The following is a 21,429-nucleotide window of genomic DNA, read 5'->3' as shown; positions in this document are numbered from 1 at the left end:
CATCCATCCAGCCATCCATCCAGCCATCCATACATCCAGCCATCCATCCATCCACCCATCCCTCCAGCCAGCCATTCATCCAGCCATCCATCCATCCAGCCATCCATCCATCCATCCATCCATCCATCCATCCCTACAGCCAGCCATCCATCCAGCCATCCATCCATTCAGCCATCCATCCAGCCATCCATCCATCCATCCCTCCAGCCAGCCATCCATCCAGCCATTCCTCTATCCAGCTATCCATCAAGCCATCCATCCATCCATCCATCCCTCAAGCCAGCCATACATCCAGACATCCATCGATCCAGCCATCCAACCAGCCATCCATTCATCCATCCATCCATCCCTCCAGCCAGCCAGCCATTAAGCCATCCATCCATCCAGCCATCCATCCAGCCATCCATCCATCCATCCATCCCTCCAGCCAGCCATCCATCCAGCCATCCCCCCATCCAGACATCCATCCAGCCATCCATCCATCCATCCCTCCAGCCAGCCAACCATCCAGCCATCCCTCCATCCAGCCACCCATCCATACATCCATCCCTCAAGCCAGCCATCCATTCAGCCATCCATCCATCCAGCCATCCATCCAGCCATGCATCCATCAACCAATCCCTCCAGCCAGCCATACATCCAGCCCTCCATCCATCCAGCCGTCTATCCAGCCATCCATCCATCCATCCCTACAGCCAGCCATCCATCCAGCCATCCATCCATCCATCCATCCCTCTAGCCAGCCAACCATCCAGCCATCCCTCCATCTAGCCATCCATCCATTCATCCCTCCAGCCAGCCATCCATCCAGCCATCCATCCATCCAGCCATCCATCCATCCAACCATCCACCCATCCATCACTCCAGCCAGCCATCCATACAGCCATCCATCCAGCCAGCCATCCATCCAGCCACCCATCCATCCATCCATCCCTCCAGCCTGCCATCCATCCAGCCATCCATCCATCCCTCCAGCAAATCGTCCATCCAGCCATCCATCCATCCAGCCATCCACCCGGCCATCCATCCATCCATCCATCCCTCCAGCCAGCCATCCACCCAGCCATCCCTCCATCCATCCGTCCATCCATCCATCCAACCAGCCATCCAACCATCCAGCCAGCCGTCCATCCAGCCATCCATCCATCCAGCCATCCATCCAGCCATCCATCCATCCAGCCATCCATCCAGCCATCCATCCATCAATCCATCCCTCCAGCCACCCATCCATCCAGTCATCCATCCATCCAGCCATCCATCCAGCCATCCATCCATCCACCCATCCCTCCTGCCAGCCATTCATCCAGCCATCCATCCATCCAGCCATCCATCCAGCCATCCATCCATCCATCCATCCCTCTATCCAGCTATCGATCAAGCCATCCATCCATCCATCCATCCCTCAAGCCAGCCAGACATCCAGCCATCCATCGATCCAGCCATCCATCCAGCCATCTATCCATCCATCCATCCATCCCTCCAGCCAGCCAGCCATTAAGCCATCCATCTATCCAGCCATCCATCCAGCCATCCATCCATCCATCCCTCCAGCCAGCCATCCATCCAGCCATCCCTCCATCCAGACATCCATCCAGCCATCCATCCATCCATCCCTCCAGCCAGCCAACCATCCAGCCATCCCTCCATCCAGCCATCCATCCAGCCATCCCTCCATCCAGACATCCATCCAGCCATCCATCCATCCATCCATCCCTCCAGCCAGCCAACCATGCAGCCATCCCTCCATCCAGCCATCCATCCATCCATCCCTCCAGCCAGCCATCCATCCAGCCATCCATCCATCCAGCCATCCATCCAGCCATCCATCCATCAATCCATCCCTCCAGCCAGCCATCCATCCAGCCATCCATCCATCCAGCCGTCCATCCAGCCATTCATCCATCCATCCATCCCTACAGCCAGCCATCCATCCAGCCATCCATCCATCCAGCCATCCATTCAGCCATCCATTCATCCATCCATCCCTCCAGCCAGCCATCCATCCAGTCATCCATCCATCCAGCCATCGATCCAGCCATCCATCCATCCATCCATTCCTCCAGCCAGCCATCCATCCAGCCATCCATCCACCCAGCCATTCATCCAGCCATCCACCATCCCTCCAGCCAGCCATCCATCCAGAAATCCATCCGTCCAGCCATCCATCCAGCCATCTATCCATTCTTCAAGCCAGCCATCCATACAGCCATCCATCCATCCAGCCAGCCAGTCATCCATCCAGCCATTCATCCATCCAGCCATCGATCCAGCCATCCATCCATCCATCCCTCCAGCCAATCGTCCATCCAGCCATCCATCCATCAAGCAATCCATCCAGCCATCCATCCATCCCTCCAGCCAGCCATCCATCAAGCCATTCCACCATCCAGCCATCCATCCAGCCATCCATCGATCCATCACTCCAGCCAGCCATCCATCCAGCCATCCCTCCATCCATCCGTCCATCCATCAATCCATCCAGCCATCCATCCATCCAGCCAGCCTTCCATCCTGCCATCCCTCAATACAGCCATGCATCCAGCCATGCATCCATCCGTCACTCCAGCCAGCCATCCACCCAGCCATCCCTCCATCCAGCCATCCATCCAGCCATCCAACCATTCATCCATCTCTCCAGCCAGCCATACATCCAGCCATCCATCCATCCAGCCATCCATCCCGCCATCCATCCATCCATCCATCCCTCCAGCCAGCCAGTCATTAAGCCATCCATCCATCCATCCAGCCATCCATCCAGCCATCCATCCCTCCAACCAGCCATCCATCCAGCCATCCCTCCATCCAGCCATCCATCCAGCCATCCATCCATCCCTCCAGCCAGCCAAACATCCAGCCATCCCTCCATCCAGCCATCCATCCATCCATCCATCCCACCAGCCAGCCATCCATCCAGCCATCCATCCAGCTATCCATCTAGCCATCCATCCATCAATCCATCCCTCCAGACAGACATCCATCCAGCCATCCATCCATCCAGCCGTCCATCCAGCCATCCATCCATCCATTCATCCCTTCAGCCTGCCATCCATCCAGCCATCCATCCATCCAGCCATCCATCCAGCCATCCATCCATCAATCCATCCCTCCAGCCAGCCATCCATCCAGGCATCCATCCATCCAGTTATCCATCCAGCCATCTATCCATCCACCCATCCCTCCTGCCAGCCATCCATCCAGCCATCCATCCATCCAGCCATCCATCCAGCCATCCATCCATCCATCCATCCCTCCAGCCAGCCATCAATCCAGGCATCCATCCAGCCATCCATCCAGCCATCCATCCAGCCATCCATCCATCCATCCATCCCTCCAGCCAGTCATCCATCCAGCCATCCATCCAGCCACCCATCCATCCAGCCATCCATCCATCCACCCATCCCTCCAGCCAGCCATTCATCCAGCCATCCATCCATCCAGCCATCCATCCATCCATCCATCCATCCATCCATCCCTACAGCCAGCCATCCATCCAGCCATCCATCCATTCAGCCATCCATCCAGCCATCCATCCATCCATCCCTCCAGCCAGCCATCCATCCAGCCATTCCTCTATCCAGCAATCCATCAAGCCATCCATCCATCCATCCATCCCTCAAGCCAGCCATACATCCAGACATCCATCGATCCATTCCTCCAGCCAGCCAGCCATTAAGCCATCCATCCATCCAGCCATCCATCCAGCCATCCATCCATCCATCCATCCCTCCAGCCAGCCATCCATCCAGCCATCCCCCCATTCAGACATCCATCCAGCCATCCATCCATCCATCCCTCCAGCCAGCCAACCATCCAGCCATCCCTCCATCCAGCCACCCACCCATACATCCATCCCTCAAGCCAGCCATCCATTCAGCCATCCATCCATCCAGCCATCCATCCAGCCATACATCCATCAACCAATCCCTCCAGCCAGCCATACATCCAGCCCTCCATCCATCCAGCCGTCTATCCAGCCATCCATCCATCCATCCCTACAGCCAGCCATCCATCCAGCCATCCATCCATCCATCCATCCCTCTAGCCAGCCAACCATCCAGCCATCCCTCCATCTAGCCATCCATCCATTCATCCCTCCAGCCAGCCATCCATCCAGCCATCCATCCATCCAGCCATCCATCCATCCAACCATCCACCCATCCATCACTCCAGCCAGCCATCCATACAGCCATCCATCCAGCCAGCCATCCATCCAGCCACCCATCCATCCATCCATCCCTCCAGCCTGCCATCCATCCAGCCATCCATCCATCCCTCCAGCAAATCGTCCATCCAGCCATCCATCCATCCAGCCATCCAACCAGCCATCCATCCATCCATCCATCCCTCCAGCCAGCCATCCACTCAGCCATCCCTCCATCCATCCGTCCATCCATCCATCCATCCAGCCATCCAACCATCCAGCCAGCCGTCCATCCAGCCATCCCTCCATACAGCCATTCATCCAGCCATCCATCCATCAGTCACCCCCGCCAGCCATCCATCCAGCCATCCCTCCATCCAGCCATGCATCCAGCCATCCATCCATCCATCCATCCATCCATCCATCCATCCAGCCATCCATCCAGCCATCCATCCATCCAGCCTTCCAGCCATCCAGCCATCCATCCATCCAACCATCCATCCATCCAGCCATCCATCCATCCATCCAGCCATCCATCCAGCCATCCATCCATCCCTCCAGCCAGCCATCCATCCAGCCATCCATCCATCCAGCCATCCATCCAGCCATCCATCCATCAATCCATCCCTCCAGCCAGCCATCCATCCAGCAATCCATCCGAACCATCCGTCCATCCAGCCATCCATCCATCCATGCATCTCTCCAGCCAGCCATCCATCCAGCCATCCATCCATCCATCCATCCCTCGTGCCAGCCAACCATCCAGCCATCCCTCCATCCAGCCATCCATCCATCCATCCGTCCAGCCAGCCATCCATCCAGCCATCCATCCATCCAGCCATCGAAACATCAATCCATCCCTCCAGCCAGCCATCCATCCAGCCATCCATCCAGCCGTCCATCCAGCCATCCATCCATCCCTCCAGCCAACCATCCATCCAGCCATCCATCCATCCACCCATCCCTCCAGCCAGCCAACCATCCAGCCAACCCTACATCCAGCCATCCCTCCATCCAGCCATCCATCCATCCATCCATCCCTCCAGCCAGCCATCCATCCAGCCATCCATCCATCCAGCCATCCATCCAGCCATCCATCCATCAATCCATTCCTCCAGCTAGCCATCCATCCAGCCATCCATCTATCCAGCCGTCCATCGGACCATCCATCCATCCATCCATCTTTCCAGCCAGCTATCCATCCAGCCATCCATCCATCCAGCCATCCATTCAGCCATCCATTCCGCCATCCATCGATCCAGCCATCAATCCAGCCATCCATCCATCCATCCATTCCTCCAGCCAGCCATCCATCTAGCCATCCCTCCATCCAGCCATCCATCCATCCATCCATCCCTCCATCCATCCATCCCTCCCGCCAGCCATCCATCCAGCCATCCATTCGTCCAACCATCCATCCAGCCATCCATCCATCCATCCATCCCTCCAGCCAGCCATCCATCCAACCATCCATCCTTCCAGCCATCCATCCTGCCATCCATCCATCCATCCATCGCTCCAGCCAGCCATCCATCCAGCCAGCCATCCAGCCATCCATCATTCAATCCATCCCTCCAGCCAGCCATGCATCCAGTCATCCTTCCATCCAGCCATCCATCCAGCCATCCATCCATGACTCCATCCCTCCAGCCAGCCATCCATCCAGCCATCCATCGATCTAGCCATCCATTCAGCCATCCATCCATCCATCCCTCCAGCCAGCCATCCATCCAGCCATCCATCCATCCATCCATCCCTCCAGCCAGCCAACCATCCAGCCATCCCTCCATCCAGCCATCCATCCATCCCTCCAGCCAGCCATCCATTCAGCCATCCATCCATCCAGCCATCCATCCAGCCATCCATCCATCAATCCATCCCTCCAGCCAGCCATCCATCCAGCCATCCATCCATCCAGCCGTCCATCCAGCCATCCATCCATCCATCCATACCTACAGCCAGCCATCCATCCAGCCATCCATCCATCCAGCCATCCATTCAGCCATCCATTCATCCATCCATCCCTCCAGCCAGGCATCCATCCAGCCATCCATCCATCGAGCCATCGATCCAGCCATCCATCTATCCATCCATTCCTCCAGCCAGCCATCCATCCAGCCATCCACCCAGCCATCCATCCAGCCATCCATTCATCCCTCCAGCCAGCCATCCATCCAGCAATCCATCCGTCCAGCCATCCATCCAGCCATCCATCCATTCATCAAGCCAGCCATCCATCCAGCCATCCATCCATCCAGCCAGCCAGTCATCCATCCAGCCATTCATCCATCCAGCCATCGATCCAGCCATCCATCCATCCATCCCTCCAGCCAATCGTCCATCCAGCCATCCATCCATCAAGCAATCCATCCAGCCATCCATCCATCCCTCCAGCCAGCCATCCATCAAGCCATTCCTCCATCCAGCCATCCATCCAGCCATCCATCCATCCATCCATTCCTCCAGCCAGCCATCCATCCAGCCATCCCTCCATCCATCCGTCCATATATCCATCCATCCAGCCATCCATCCATCCAGCCAGCCTTCCATCCAGCCATCCCTCAATACAGCCATCCATCCAGCCATGCATCAATCCGTCACTCCAGCCAGCCATCCGTCCAGCCATCCCTCCATCCAGCCATCCATCCAGCCATCCAACCATTCATCCATCTCTCCAGCCAGCCATACATCCAGCCATCCATCCATCCAGCCATCCATCCCGCCATCCATCCATCCATCCATCCCTCCAGCCAGCCAGTCATTAAGCCATCCATCCATCCATCCATCCATCCAGCCATCCATCCAGCCATCCATCCCTCCAGCCAGCCATCCATCCAGCCATCCCTCCATCCAGCCATCCATCCAGCCATCCATCCATCCGTCCAGCCAGCCAAACATCGAGCCATTCCTCCATCCAGCCATCCATCCATCCATCCATCCCACCAGCCAGCCATCCATCCAGCCATCCATCCAGCTATCCATCCAGCCATCCATCCATCAATCCATCCATCCAGCCATCCATCCATCCAGCCATCCATCCAGCCATCCATCCATCCAGCCATCCATCCAGCCATCCATCCATCAATCCATCCCTCCAGCCACCCATCCATCCAGGCATCCATCCATCCAGCCATCCATCCAGCCATCCATCCATCCACCCATCCCTCCTGCCAGCCATTCATCCAGCCATCCATCCATCCAGCCATCCATCCAGCCATCCATCCATCCATCCATCCCTCTATCCAGCTATCGATCAAGCCATCCATCCATCCATCCATCCCTCAAGCCAGCCAGACATCCAGCCATCCATCGATCCAGCCATCCATCCAGCCATCTATCCATCCATCCATCCATCCCTCCAGCCAGCCAGCCATTAAGCCATCCATCTATCCAGCCATCCATCCAGCCATCCATCCATCCATCCCTCCAGCCAGCCATCCATCCAGCCATCCCTCCATCCAGACATCCATCCAGCCATCCATCCATGCATCCCTCCAGCCAGCCAACCATCCAGCCATCCCTCCATCCAGCCATCCATCCAGCCATCCCTCCATCCAGACATCCATCCAGCCATCCATCCATCCATCCATCCCTCCAGCCAGCCAACCATGCAGCCATCCCTCCATCCAGCCATCCATCCATCCATCCATCCCTCCAGCCAGCCATCCATCCAGCCATCCATCCATCCAGCCATCCATCCAGCCATCCATCCATCAATCCATCCCTCCAGCCAGCCATCCATCCAGCCATCCATCCATCCAGCCGTCCATCCAGCCATCCATCCATCCATCCATCCCTACAGCCAGCCATCCATCCAGCCATCCATCCATCCAGCCATCCATTCAGCCATCCATTCATACATCCATCCCTCCAGCCAGCCATCCATCCAGTCATCCATCCATCCAGCCATCGATCCAGCCATCCATCCATCCATCCATTCCTCCAGCCAGCCATCCATCCAGCCATCAATCCATCCAGCCATTCATCCAGCCATCCACCATCCCTCCAGCCAGCCATCCATCCAGAAATCCATCCGTCCAGCCATCCATCCAGCCATCTATCCATTCTTCAAGCCAGCCATCCATACAGCCATCCATCCATCCAGCCAGCCAGTCATCCATCCAGCCATTCATCCATCCAGCCATCGATCCAGCCATCCATCCATCCATCCCTCCAGCCAATCGTCCATCCAGCCATCCATCCATCAAGCAATCCATCCAGCCATCCATCCATCCCTCCAGCCAGCCATCCATCAAGCCATTCCTCCATCCAGCCATCCATCCAGTATTCCATCGATCCATCACTCCAGCCAGCCATCCATCCATCAAGCAATCCATCCAGCCATCCATCCATCCCTCCAGCCAGCCATCCATCAAGCCATTCCACCATCCAGCCATCCATCCAGCCATCCATCGATCCATCACTCCAGCCAGCCATCCATCCAGCCATCCCTCCATCCATCCGTCCATCCATCAATCCATGCAGCCATCCATCCATCCAGCCAGCCTTCCATCCTGCCATCCCTCAATACAGCCATCCATCCAGCCATGCATCCATCCGTCACTCCAGCCAGCCATCCACCCAGCCATCCCTCCATCCAGCCATCCATCCAGCCATCCAACCATTCATCCATCTCTCCAGCCAGCCATACATCCAGCCATCCATCCATCCAGCCATCCATCCCGCCATCCATCCATCCATCCATCCCTCCAGCCAGCCAGTCATTAAGCCATCCATCCATCCATCCAGCCATCCATCCAGCCATCCATCCCTCCAACCAGCCATCCATCCAGCCATCCCTCCATCCAGCCATCCATCCAGCCATCCATCCATCCCTCCAGCCAGCCAAACATCCAGCCATCCCTCCATCCAGCCATCCATCCATCCATCCATCCCACCAGCCAGCCATCCATCCAGCCATCCATCCAGCTATCCATCTAGCCATCCATCCATCAATCCATCCCTCCAGACAGACATCCATCCAGCCATCCATCCATCCAGCCGTCCATCCAGCCATCCATCCATCCATTCATCCCTTCAGCCTGCCATCCATCCAGCCATCCATCCATCCAGCCATCCATCCAGCCATCCATCCATCAATCCATCCCTCCAGCCAGCCATCCATCCAGGCATCCATCCATCCAGTTATCCATCCAGCCATCTATCCATCCACCCATCCCTCCTGCCAGCCATCCATCCAGCCATCCATCCATCCAGCCATCCATCCAGCCATCCATCCATCCATCCATCCCTCCAGCCAGCCATCAATCCAGGCATCCATCCAGCCATCCATCCAGCCATCCATCCAGCTATCCATCCATCCATCCATCCCTCCAGCCAGTCATCCATCCAGCCATCCATCCAGCCACCCATCCATCCAGCCATCCATCCATCCACCCATCCCTCCAGCCAGCCATTCATCCAGCCATCCATCCATCCAGCCATCCATCCATCCATCCATCCATCCATCCATCCCTACAGCCAGCCATCCATCCAGCCATCCATCCATTCAGCCATCCATCCAGCCATCCATCCATCCATCCCTCCAGCCAGCCATCCATCCAGCCATTCCTCTATCCAGCAATCCATCAAGCCATCCATCCATCCATCCATCCCTCAAACCAGCCATACATCCAGACATCCATCGATCCAGCCATCCAACCAGCCATCCATTCATCCATCCATCCATCCCTCCAGCCAGCCAGCCATTAAGCCATCCATCCATCCAGCCATCCATCCAGCCATCCATCCATCCATCCATCCCTCCAGCCAGCCATCCATCCAGCCATCCCCCCATTCAGACATCCATCCAGCCATCCATCCATCCATCCCTCCAGCCAGCCAACCATCCAGCCATCCCTCCATCCAGCCACCCATCCATACATCCATCCCTCAAGCCAGCCATCCATTCAGCCATCCATCCATCCAGCCATCCATCCAGCCATGCATCCATCAACCAATCCCTCCAGCCAGCCATACATCCAGCCCTCCATCCATCCAGCCGTCTATCCAGCCATCCATCCATCCATCCCTACAGCCAGCCATCCATCCAGCCATCCATCCATCCATCCATCCCTCTAGCCAGCCAACCATCCAGCCATCCCTCCATCTAGCCATCCATCCATTCATCCCTCCAGCCAGCCATCCATCCAGCCATCCATCCATCCAGCCATCCATCCATCCAACCATCCACCCATCCATCACTCCAGCCAGCCATCCATACAGCCATCCATCCAGCCAGCCATCCATCCAGCCACCCATCCATCCATCCATCCCTCCAGCCTGCCATCCATCCAGCCATCCATCCATCCCTCCAGCAAATCATCCATCCAGCCATCCATCCATCCAGCCATCCAACCAGCCATCCATCCATCCATCCATCCCTCCAGCCAGCCATCCACCCAGCCATCCCTCCATCCATCCGTCCATCCATCCATCCATCCAGCCATCCAACCATCCAGCCAGCCGTCCATCCAGCCATCCCTCCATACAGCCATTCATCCAGCCATCCATCCATCAGTCACCCCCGCCAGCCATCCATCCAGCCATCCCTCCATCCAGCCATGCATCCAGCCATCCATCCATCCATCCATCCATCCATCCATCCAGCCATCCATCCAGCCATCCATCCATCCAGCCTTCCAGCCATCCAGCCATCCATCCATCCAACCATCCATCCATCCAGCCATCCATCCATCCATCCAGCCATCCATCCAGCCATCCATCCATCCCTCCAGCCAGCCATCCATCCAGCCATCCATCCATCCAGCCATCCATCCAGCCATCCATCCATCAATCCATCCCTCCAGCCAGCCATCCATCCAGCAATCCATCCGAACCATCCGTCCATCCAGCCATCCATCCATCCATGCATCTCTCCAGCCAGCCATCCATCCAGCCATCCATCCATCCATCCATCCCTCGAGCCAGCCAACCATCCAGCCATCCCTCCATCCAGCCATCCATCCATCCATCCGTCCAGCCAGCCATCCATCCAGCCATCCATCCATCCAGCCATCGAAACATCAATCCATCCCTCCAGCCAGCCATCCATCCAGCCATCCATCCAGCCGTCCATCCAGCCATCCATCCATCCCTCCAGCCAACCATCCATCCAGCCATCCATCCATCCACCCATCCCTCCAGCCAGCCAACCATCCAGCCAACCCTACATCCAGCCATCCCTCCATCCAGCCATCCATCCATCCATCCATCCCTCCAGCCAGCCATCCATCCAGCCATCCATCCATCCAGCCATCCATCCAGCCATCCATCCATCAATCCATTCCTCCAGCTAGCCATCCATCCAGCCATCCATCTATCCAGCCGTCCATCGGACCATCCATCCATCCATCCATCTTTCCAGCCAGCTATCCATCCAGCCATCCATCCATCCAGCCATCCATTCAGCCATCCATTCCGCCATCCATCGATCCAGCCATCAATCCAGCCATCCATCCATCCATCCATTCCTCCAGCCAGCCATCCATCTAGCCATCCCTCCATCCAGCCATCCATCCATCCATCCATCCCTCCATCCATCCATCCCTCCCGCCAGCCATCCATCCAGCCATCCATTCGTCCAACCATCCATCCAGCCATCCATCCATCCATCCATCCCTCCAGCCAGCCATCCATCCAGCCATCCATCCTTCCAGCCATCCATCCTGCCATCCATCCATCCATCCATCGCTCCAGCCAGCCATCCATCCAGCCAGCCATCCAGCCATCCATCATTCAATCCATCCCTCCAGCCAGCCATGCATCCAGTCATCCTTCCATCCAGCCATCCATCCAGCCATCCATCCATGACTCCATCCCTCCAGCCAGCCATCCATCCAGCCATCCATCGATCTAGCCATCCATTCAGCCATCCATCCATCCATCCCTCCAGCCAGCCATCCATCCAGCCATCCATCCATCCATCCATCCCTCCAGCCAGCCAACCATCCAGCCATCCCTCCATCCAGCCATCCATCCATCCCTCCAGCCAGCCATCCATTCAGCCATCCATCCATCCAGCCATCCATCCAGCCATCCATCCATCAATCCATCCCTCCAGCCAGCCATCCATCCAGCCATCCATCCATCCAGCCGTCCATCCAGCCATCCATCCATCCATCCATACCTGCAGCCAGCCATCCATCCAGCCATCCATCCATCCAGCCATCCATTCAGCCATCCATTCATCCATCCATCCCTCCAGCCAGGCATCCATCCAGCCATCCATCCATCGAGCCATCGATCCAGCCATCCATCTATCCATCCATTCCTCCAGCCAGCCATCCATCCAGCCATCCACCCAGCCATCCATCCAGCCATCCATTCATCCCTCCAGCCAGCCATCCATCCAGCAATCCATCCGTCCAGCCATCCATCCAGCCATCCATCCATTCATCAAGCCAGCCATCCATCCAGCCATCCATCCATCCAGCCAGCCAGTCATCCATCCAGCCATTCATCCATCCAGCCATCGATCCAGCCATCCATCCATCCATCCCTCCAGCCAATCGTCCATCCAGCCATCCATCCATCAAGCAATCCATCCAGCCATCCATCCATCCCTCCAGCCAGCCATCCATCAAGCCATTCCTCCATCCAGCCATCCATCCAGCCATCCATCCATCCATCCATTCCTCCAGCCAGCCATCCATCCAGCCATCCCTCCATCCATCCGTCCATATATCCATCCATCCAGCCATCCATCCATCCAGCCAGCCTTCCATCCAGCCATCCCTCAATACAGCCATCCATCCAGCCATGCATCAATCCGTCACTCCAGCCAGCCATCCGTCCAGCCATCCCTCCATCCAGCCATCCATCCAGCCATCCAACCATTCATCCATCTCTCCAGCCAGCCATACATCCAGCCATCCATCCATCCAGCCATCCATCCCGCCATCCATCCATCCATCCATCCCTCCAGCCAGCCAGTCATTAAGCCATCCATCCATCCATCCAGCCATCCATCCAGCCATCCATCCCTCCAGCCAGCCATCCATCCAGCCATCCCTCCATCCAGCCATCCATCCAGCCATCCATCCATCCGTCCAGCCAGCCAAACATCGAGCCATTCCTCCATCCAGCCATCCATCCATCCATCCATCCCACCAGCCAGCCATCCATCCAGCCATCCATCCAGCTATCCATCCAGCCATCCATCCATCAATCCATCCATCCAGCCATCCCTCCATCCAGCCATCCATCCATCCATCCATCCCTCCAGCCAGCCATCCATCCAGCCATCCATCCATCCAGCCATCCATCCAGCCATCCATCCATCAATCCATCCCTCCAGCCAGCCATCCATCCAGCCATCCATCCATCCAGCCGTCCATCCAGCCATCCATCCATCCATCCATCCCTACAGCCAGCCATCCATCCAGCCATCCATCCATCCAGCCATCCATTCAGCCATCCATTCATACATCCATCCCTCCAGCCAGCCATCCATCCAGTCATCCATCCATCCAGCCATCGATCCAGCCATCCATCCATCCATCCATTCCTCCAGCCAGCCATCCATCCAGCCATCAATCCATCCAGCCATTCATCCAGCCATCCACCATCCCTCCAGCCAGCCATCCATCCAGAAATCCATCCGTCCAGCCATCCATCCAGCCATCTATCCATTCTTCAAGCCAGCCATCCATACAGCCATCCATCCATCCAGCCAGCCAGTCATCCATCCAGCCATTCATCCATCCAGCCATCGATCCAGCCATCCATCCATCCATCCCTCCAGCCAATCGTCCATCCAGCCATCCATCCATCAAGCAATCCATCCAGCCATCCATCCATCCCTCCAGCCAGCCATCCATCAAGCCATTCCTCCATCCAGCCATCCATCCAGTATTCCATCGATCCATCACTCCAGCCAGCCATCCATCCAGCCATCCCTCCATCCATCCGTCCATCCATCCATCCATCCAGCCATCCATCCATCCAGCCAGCCTTCCATCCTGCCATCCCTCAATACAGCCATCCATCCAGCCATGCATCCATCCGTCACTCCAGCCAGCCATCCACCCAGCCATCCCTCCATCCAGCCATCCATCCAGCCATCCAACCATTCATCCATCTCTCCAGCCAGCCATACATCCAGCCATCCATCCATCCAGCCATCCATCCCGCCATCCATCCATCCATCCATCCCTCCAGCCAGCCAGTCATTAAGCCATCCATCCATCCATCCAGCCATCCATCCAGCCATCCATCCCTCCAACCAGCCATCCATCCAGCCATCCCTCCATCCAGCCATCCATCCAGCCATCCATCCATCCCTCCAGCCAGCCAAACATCCAGCCATCCCTCCATCCAGCCATCCATCCATCCATCCATCCCACCAGCCAGCCATCCATCCAGCCATCCATCCAGCTATCCATCTAGCCATCCATCCATCAATCCATCCCTCCAGACAGACATCCATCCAGCCATCCATCCATCCAGCCGTCCATCCAGCCATCCATCCATCCATTCATCCCTTCAGCCTGCCATCCATCCAGCCATCCATCCATCCAGCCATCCATCCAGCCATCCATCCATCAATCCATCCCTCCAGCCAGCCATCCATCCAGGCATCCATCCATCCAGTTATCCATCCAGCCATCTATCCATCCACCCATCCCTCCTGCCAGCCATCCATCCAGCCATCCATCCATCCAGCCATCCATCCAGCCATCCATCCATCCATCCCTCCAGCCAGCCATCAATCCAGGCATCCATCCAGCCATCCATCCAGCCATCCATCCAGCCATCCATCCATCCATCCATCCCTCCAGCCAGTCATCCATCCAGCCATCCATCCAGCCATCCATACATCCAGCCATCCATCCATCCACCCATCCCTCCAGCCAGCCATTCATCCAGCCATCCATCCATCCAGCCATCCATCCATCCATCCATCCATCCATCCATCCCTACAGCCAGCCATCCATCCAGCCATCCATCCATTCAGCCATCCATCCAGCCATCCATCCATCCATCCCTCCAGCCAGCCATCCATCCAGCCATTCCTCTATCCAGCTATCCATCAAGCCATCCATCCATCCATCCATCCCTCAAGCCAGCCATACATCCAGACATCCATCGATCCAGCCATCCAACCAGCCATCCATTCATCCATCCATCCATCCCTCCAGCCAGCCAGCCATTAAGCCATCCATCCATCCAGCCATCCATCCAGCCATCCATCCATCCATCCATCCCTCCAGCCAGCCATCCATCCAGCCATCCCCCCATCCAGACATCCATCCAGCCATCCATCCATCCATCCCTCCAGCCAGCCAACCATCCAGCCATCCCTCCATCCAGCCACCCATCCATACATCCATCCCTCAAGCCAGCCATCCATTCAGCCATCCATCCATCCAGCCATCCATCCAGCCATGCATCCATCAACCAATCCCTCCAGCCAGCCATACATCCAGCCCTCCATCCATCCAGCCGTCTATCCAGCCATCCATCCATCCATCCCTACAGCCAGCCATCCATCCAGCCATCCATCCATCCATCCATCCCTCTAGCCAGCCAACCATCCAGCCATCCCTCCATCTAGCCATCCATCCATTCATCCCTCCAGCCAGCCATCCATCCAGCCATCCATCCATCCAGCCATCCATCCATCCAACCATCCACCCATCCATCACTCCAGCCAGCCATCCATACAGCCATCCATCCAGCCAGCCATCCATCCAGCCACCCATCCATCCATCCATCCCTCCAGCCTGCCATCCATCCAGCCATCCATCCATCCCTCCAGCAAATCGTCCATCCAGCCATCCATCCATCCAGCCATCCAACCAGCCATCCATCCATCCATCCATCCCTCCAGCCAGCCATCCACCCAGCCATCCCTCCATCCATCCGTCCATCCATCCATCCATCCAGCCATCCAACCATCCAGCCAGCCGTCCATCCAGCCATCCATCCACCCAGCCATCCATCCAGCCATCCATCCATCCAGCCATCCATCCAGCCATCCATCCATCAATCCATCCCTCCAGCCACCCATCCATCCAGGCATCCATCCATCCAGCCATCCATCCAGCCATCCATCCATCCACCCATCCCTCCTGCCAGCCATTCATCCAGCCATCCATCCATCCAGCCATCCATCCAGCCATCCATCCATCCATCCATCCCTCTATCCAGCTATCGATCAAGCCATCCATCCATCCATCCATCCCTCAAGCCAGCCAGACATCCAGCCATCCATCGATCCAGCCATCCATCCAGCCATCTATCCATCCATCCATCCATCCATCCAGCCAGCCAGCCATTAAGCCATCCATCTATCCAGCCATCCATCCAGCCATCCATCCATCCATCCCTCCAGCCAGCCATCCATCCAGCCATCCCTCCATCCAGACATCCATCCAGCCATCCATCCATCCATCCCTCCAGCCAGCCAACCATCCAGCCATCCCTCCATCCAGCCATCCATCCAGCCATCCCTCCATCCAGACATCCATCCAGCCATCCATCCATCCATCCATCCCTCCAGCCAGCCAACCATGCAGCCATCCCTCCATCCAGCCATCCATCCATCCATCCATCCCTCCAGCCAGCCATCCATCCAGCCATCCATCCATCCAGCCATCCATCCAGCCATCCATCCATCAATCCATCCCTCCAGCCAGCCATCCATCCAGCCATCCATCCATCCAGCCGTCCATCCAGCCATTCATCCATCCATCCATCCCTACAGCCAGCCATCCATCCAGCCATCCATCCATCCAGCCATCCATTCAGCCATCCATTCATCCATCCATCCCTCCAGCCAGCCATCCATCCAGTCATCCATCCATCCAGCCATCGATCCAGCCATCCATCCATCCATCCATTCCTCCAGCCAGCCATCCATCCAGCCATCCATCCATCCAGCCATTCATCCAGCCATCCACCATCCCTCCAGCCAGCCATCCATCCAGAAATCCATCCGTCCAGCCATCCATCCAGCCATCTATCCATTCTTCAAGCCAGCCATCCATACAGCCATCCATCCATCCAGCCAGCCAGTCATCCATCCAGCCATTCATCCATCCAGCCATCGATCCAGCCATCCATCCATGCATCCCTCCAGCCAATCGTCCATCCAGCCATCCATCCATCAAGCAATCCATCCAGCCATCCATCCATCCCTCCAGCCAGCCATCCATCAAGCCATTCCACCATCCAGCCATCCATCCAGCCATCCATCGATCCATCACTCCAGCCAGCCATCCATCCAGCCATCCCTCCATCCATCCGTCCATCCATCAATCCATCGAGCCATCCATCCATCCAGCCAGCCTTCCATCCTGCCATCCCTCAATACAGCCATCCATCCAGCCATGCATCCATCCGTCACTCCAGCCAGCCATCCACCCAGCCATCCCTCCATCCAGCCATCCATCCAGCCATCCAACCATTCATCCATCTCTCCAGCCAGCCATACATCCAGCCAACCATCCATCCAGCCATCCATCCCGCCATCCATCCATCCATCCATCCCTCCAGCCAGCCAGTCATTAAGCCATCCATCCATCCATCCAGCCATCCATCCAGCCATCCATCCCTCCAACCAGCCATCCATCCAGCCATCCCTCCATCCAGCCATCCATCCAGCCATCCATCCATCCCTCCAGCCAGCCAAACATCCAGCCATCCCTCCATCCAGCCATCCATCCATCCATCCATCCCACCAGCCAGCCATCCATCCAGCCATCCATCCAGCTATCCATCTAGCCATCCATTAATCAATCCATCCCTCCAGACAGACATCCATCCAGCCATCCATCCATCCAGCCGTCCATCCAGCCATCCATCCATCCATTCATCCCTTCAGCCTGCCATCCATCCAGCCATCCATCCATCCAGCCATCCATCCAGCCATCCATCCATCAATCCATCCCTCCAGCCAGCCATCCATCCAGGCATCCATCCATCCAGTTATCCATCCAGCCATCTATCCATCCACCCATCCCTCCTGCAAGCCATCCATCCAGCCATCCATCCATCCAGCCATCCATCCAGCCATCCATCCATCCCTCCAGCCAGCCATCAATCCAGGCATCCATCCAGCCATCCATCCAGCCATCCATCCAGCCATCCATCCATCCATCCATCCCTCCAGCCAGTCATCCATCCAGCCATCCATCCAGCCACCCATCCATCCAGCCATCCATCCATCCACCCATCCCTCCAGCCAGCCATTCATCCAGCCATCCATCCATCCAGCCATCCATCCATCCATCCATCCATCCATCCATCCCTACAGCCAGCCATCCATCCAGCCATCCATCCATTCAGCCATCCATCCAGCCATCCATCCATCCATCCCTCCAGCCAGCCATCCATCCAGCCATTCCTCTATCCAGCAATCCATCAAGCCATCCATCCATCCATCCATCCCTCAAGCCAGCCATACATCCAGACATCCATCGATCCAGCCATCCAACCAGCCATCCATTCATCCATCCATCCATCCCTCCAGCCAGCCAGCCATTAAGCCATCCATCCATCCAGCCATCCATCCAGCCATCCATCCATCCATCCATCCCTCCAGCCAGCCATCCATCCAGCCATCCCCCCATTCAGACATCCATCCAGCCATCCATCCATCCATCCCTCCAGCCAGCCAACCATCCAGCCATCCCTCCATCCAGCCACCCATCCATACATCCATCCCTCAAGCCAGCCATCCATTCAGCCATCCATCCATCCAGCCATCCATCCAGCCATGCATCCATCAACCAATCCCTCCAGCCAGCCATACATCCAGCCCTCCATCCATCCAGCCGTCTATCCAGCCATCCATCCATCCATCCCTACAGCCAGCCATCCATCCAGCCATCCATCCATCCATCCATCCCTCTAGCCAGCCAACCATCCAGCCATCCCTCCATCTAGCCATCCATCCATTCATCCCTCCAGCCAGCCATCCATCCAGCCATCCATCCATCCAGCCATCCATCCATCCAACCATCCACCCATCCATCACTCCAGCCAGCCATCCATACAGCCATCCATCCAGTCAGCCATCCATCCAGCCACCCATCCATCCATCCATCCCTCCAGCCTGCCATCCATCCAGCCATCCATCCATCCCTCCAGCAAATCGTCCATCCAGCCATCCATCCATCCAGCCATCCAACCAGCCATCCATCCATCCATCCATCCCTCCAGCCAGCCATCCACCCAGCCATCCCTCCATCCATCCGTCCATCCATCCATCCATCCAGCCATTCAACCATCCAGCCAGCCGTCCATCCAGCCATCCCTCCATACAGCCATTCATCCAGCCATCCATCCATCAGTCACCCCCGCCAGCCATCCATCCAGCCATCCCTCCATCCAGCCATGCATCCAGCCATCCATCCATCCATCCATCCATCCATCCATCCATCCAGCCATCCATCCAGCCATCCATCCATCCAGCCTTCCAGCCATCCAGCCATCCATCCATCCTACCATCCATCCATCCAGCCATCCATCCATCCATCCAGCCATCCATCCAGCCATCCATCCATCCCTCCAGCCAGCCATCCATCCAGCCATCCATCCATCCAGCCATCCATCCAGCCATCCATCCATCAATCCATCCCTCCAGCCAGCCATCCATCCAGCAATCCATCCGAACCATCCGTCCATCCAGCCATCCATCCATCCATGCATCTCTCCAGCCAGCCATCCATCCAGCCATCCATCCATCCATCCATCCCTCGAGCCAGCCAACCATCCAGCCATCCCTCCATCCAGCCATCCATCCATCCATCCGTCCAGCCAGCCATCCATCCAGCCATCCATCCATCCAGCCATCGAAACATCAATCCATCCCTCCAGCCAGCCATCCATCCAGCCATCCATCCAGCCGTCCATCCAGCCATCCATCCATCCCTCCAGCCAACCATCCATCCAGCCATCCATCCATCCACCCATCCCTCCAGCCAGCCAACCATCCAGCCAACCCTACATCCAGCCATCCCTCCATCCAGCCATCCATCCATCCATCCCTCCAGCCAGCCATCCATCCAGCCATCCATCCATCCAGCCATCCATCCAGCCATCCATCCATCAATCCATTCCTCCAGCTAGCCATCCATCCAGCCATCCATCTATCCAGCCGTCCATCGGACCATCCATCCATCCATCCATCTTTCCAGCCAGCTATCCATCCAGCCATCCATCCATCCAGCCATCCATTCAGCCATCCATTCCGCCATCCATCGATCCAGCCATCAATCCAGCCATCCATCCATCCATCCATTCCTCCAGCCAGCCATCCATCTAGCCATCCCTCCATCCAGCCATCCATCCATCCATCCATCCCTCCATCCATCCATCCCTCCCGCCAGCCATCCATCCAGCCATCCATTCGTCCAACCATCCATCCAGCCATCCATCCATCCATCCATCCCTCCAGCCAGCCATCCATCCAGCCATCCATCCTTCCAGCCATCCATCCTGCCATCCATCCATCCATCCATCGCTCCAGCCAGCCATCCATCCAGCCAGCCATCCAGCCATCCATCATTCAATCCATCCCTCCAGCCAGCCATGCATCCAGTCATCCTTCCATCCAGCCATCCATCCAGCCATCCATCCATGACTCCATCCCTCCAGCCAGCCATCCATCCAGCCATCCATCGATCTAGCCATCCATTCAGCCATCCATCCATCCATCCCTCCAGCCAGCCATCCATCCAGCCTTCCATCCATCCAGCCATCCGTCCAGCCATCCATTAATCCATCCATTCCTCCAGCCAGCAATCCATCCAGCCATCCATCCAGCCATCCATGCAGCCACCCATCCATCCATCCATCCCTCCAGCAAGCCATCCATCCAGACATCCATCCATCCAGCCATCCATCCAGCCATCCATCCATCCATCCATTCCTCCTGCCAGCCATCCATCCAGCCATCCATCCATCCAGCCATCCCTCCAGACAGCCATCCTTCCGGAAATCCATCCATCCAGCCATCCATCCAGCCACCCATCCATCCATCCATCGCTCCAGCCAGCCATCCATCCAGCCATCCATCTATCCAGCCATCCATCCAGCCATCCATCCATCCATCCCTCCAGCCAGCCTTACATCCACCCCTCCAGCCAGCCATCCATCCAGCCAGCCAGCCATCCATCCAGCCATCCATCGATCTAGCCATCCATTCAGCCATCCATCCATCCATCCCTCCAGCCAGCCATCCATCCAGCCTTCCATCCATCCAGCCATCCGTCCAGCCATCCATTAATCCATCCATTCCTCCAGCCAGCAATCCATCCAGCCATCCATGCAGCCACCCA

This window comes from Scyliorhinus torazame, chromosome 2 (genome assembly GCF_047496885.1).
Source record: "Scyliorhinus torazame isolate Kashiwa2021f chromosome 2, sScyTor2.1, whole genome shotgun sequence".
Lineage (NCBI taxonomy): Eukaryota > Metazoa > Chordata > Chondrichthyes > Carcharhiniformes > Scyliorhinidae > Scyliorhinus > Scyliorhinus torazame.
This window is presented reverse-complemented; position numbering follows the sequence as displayed.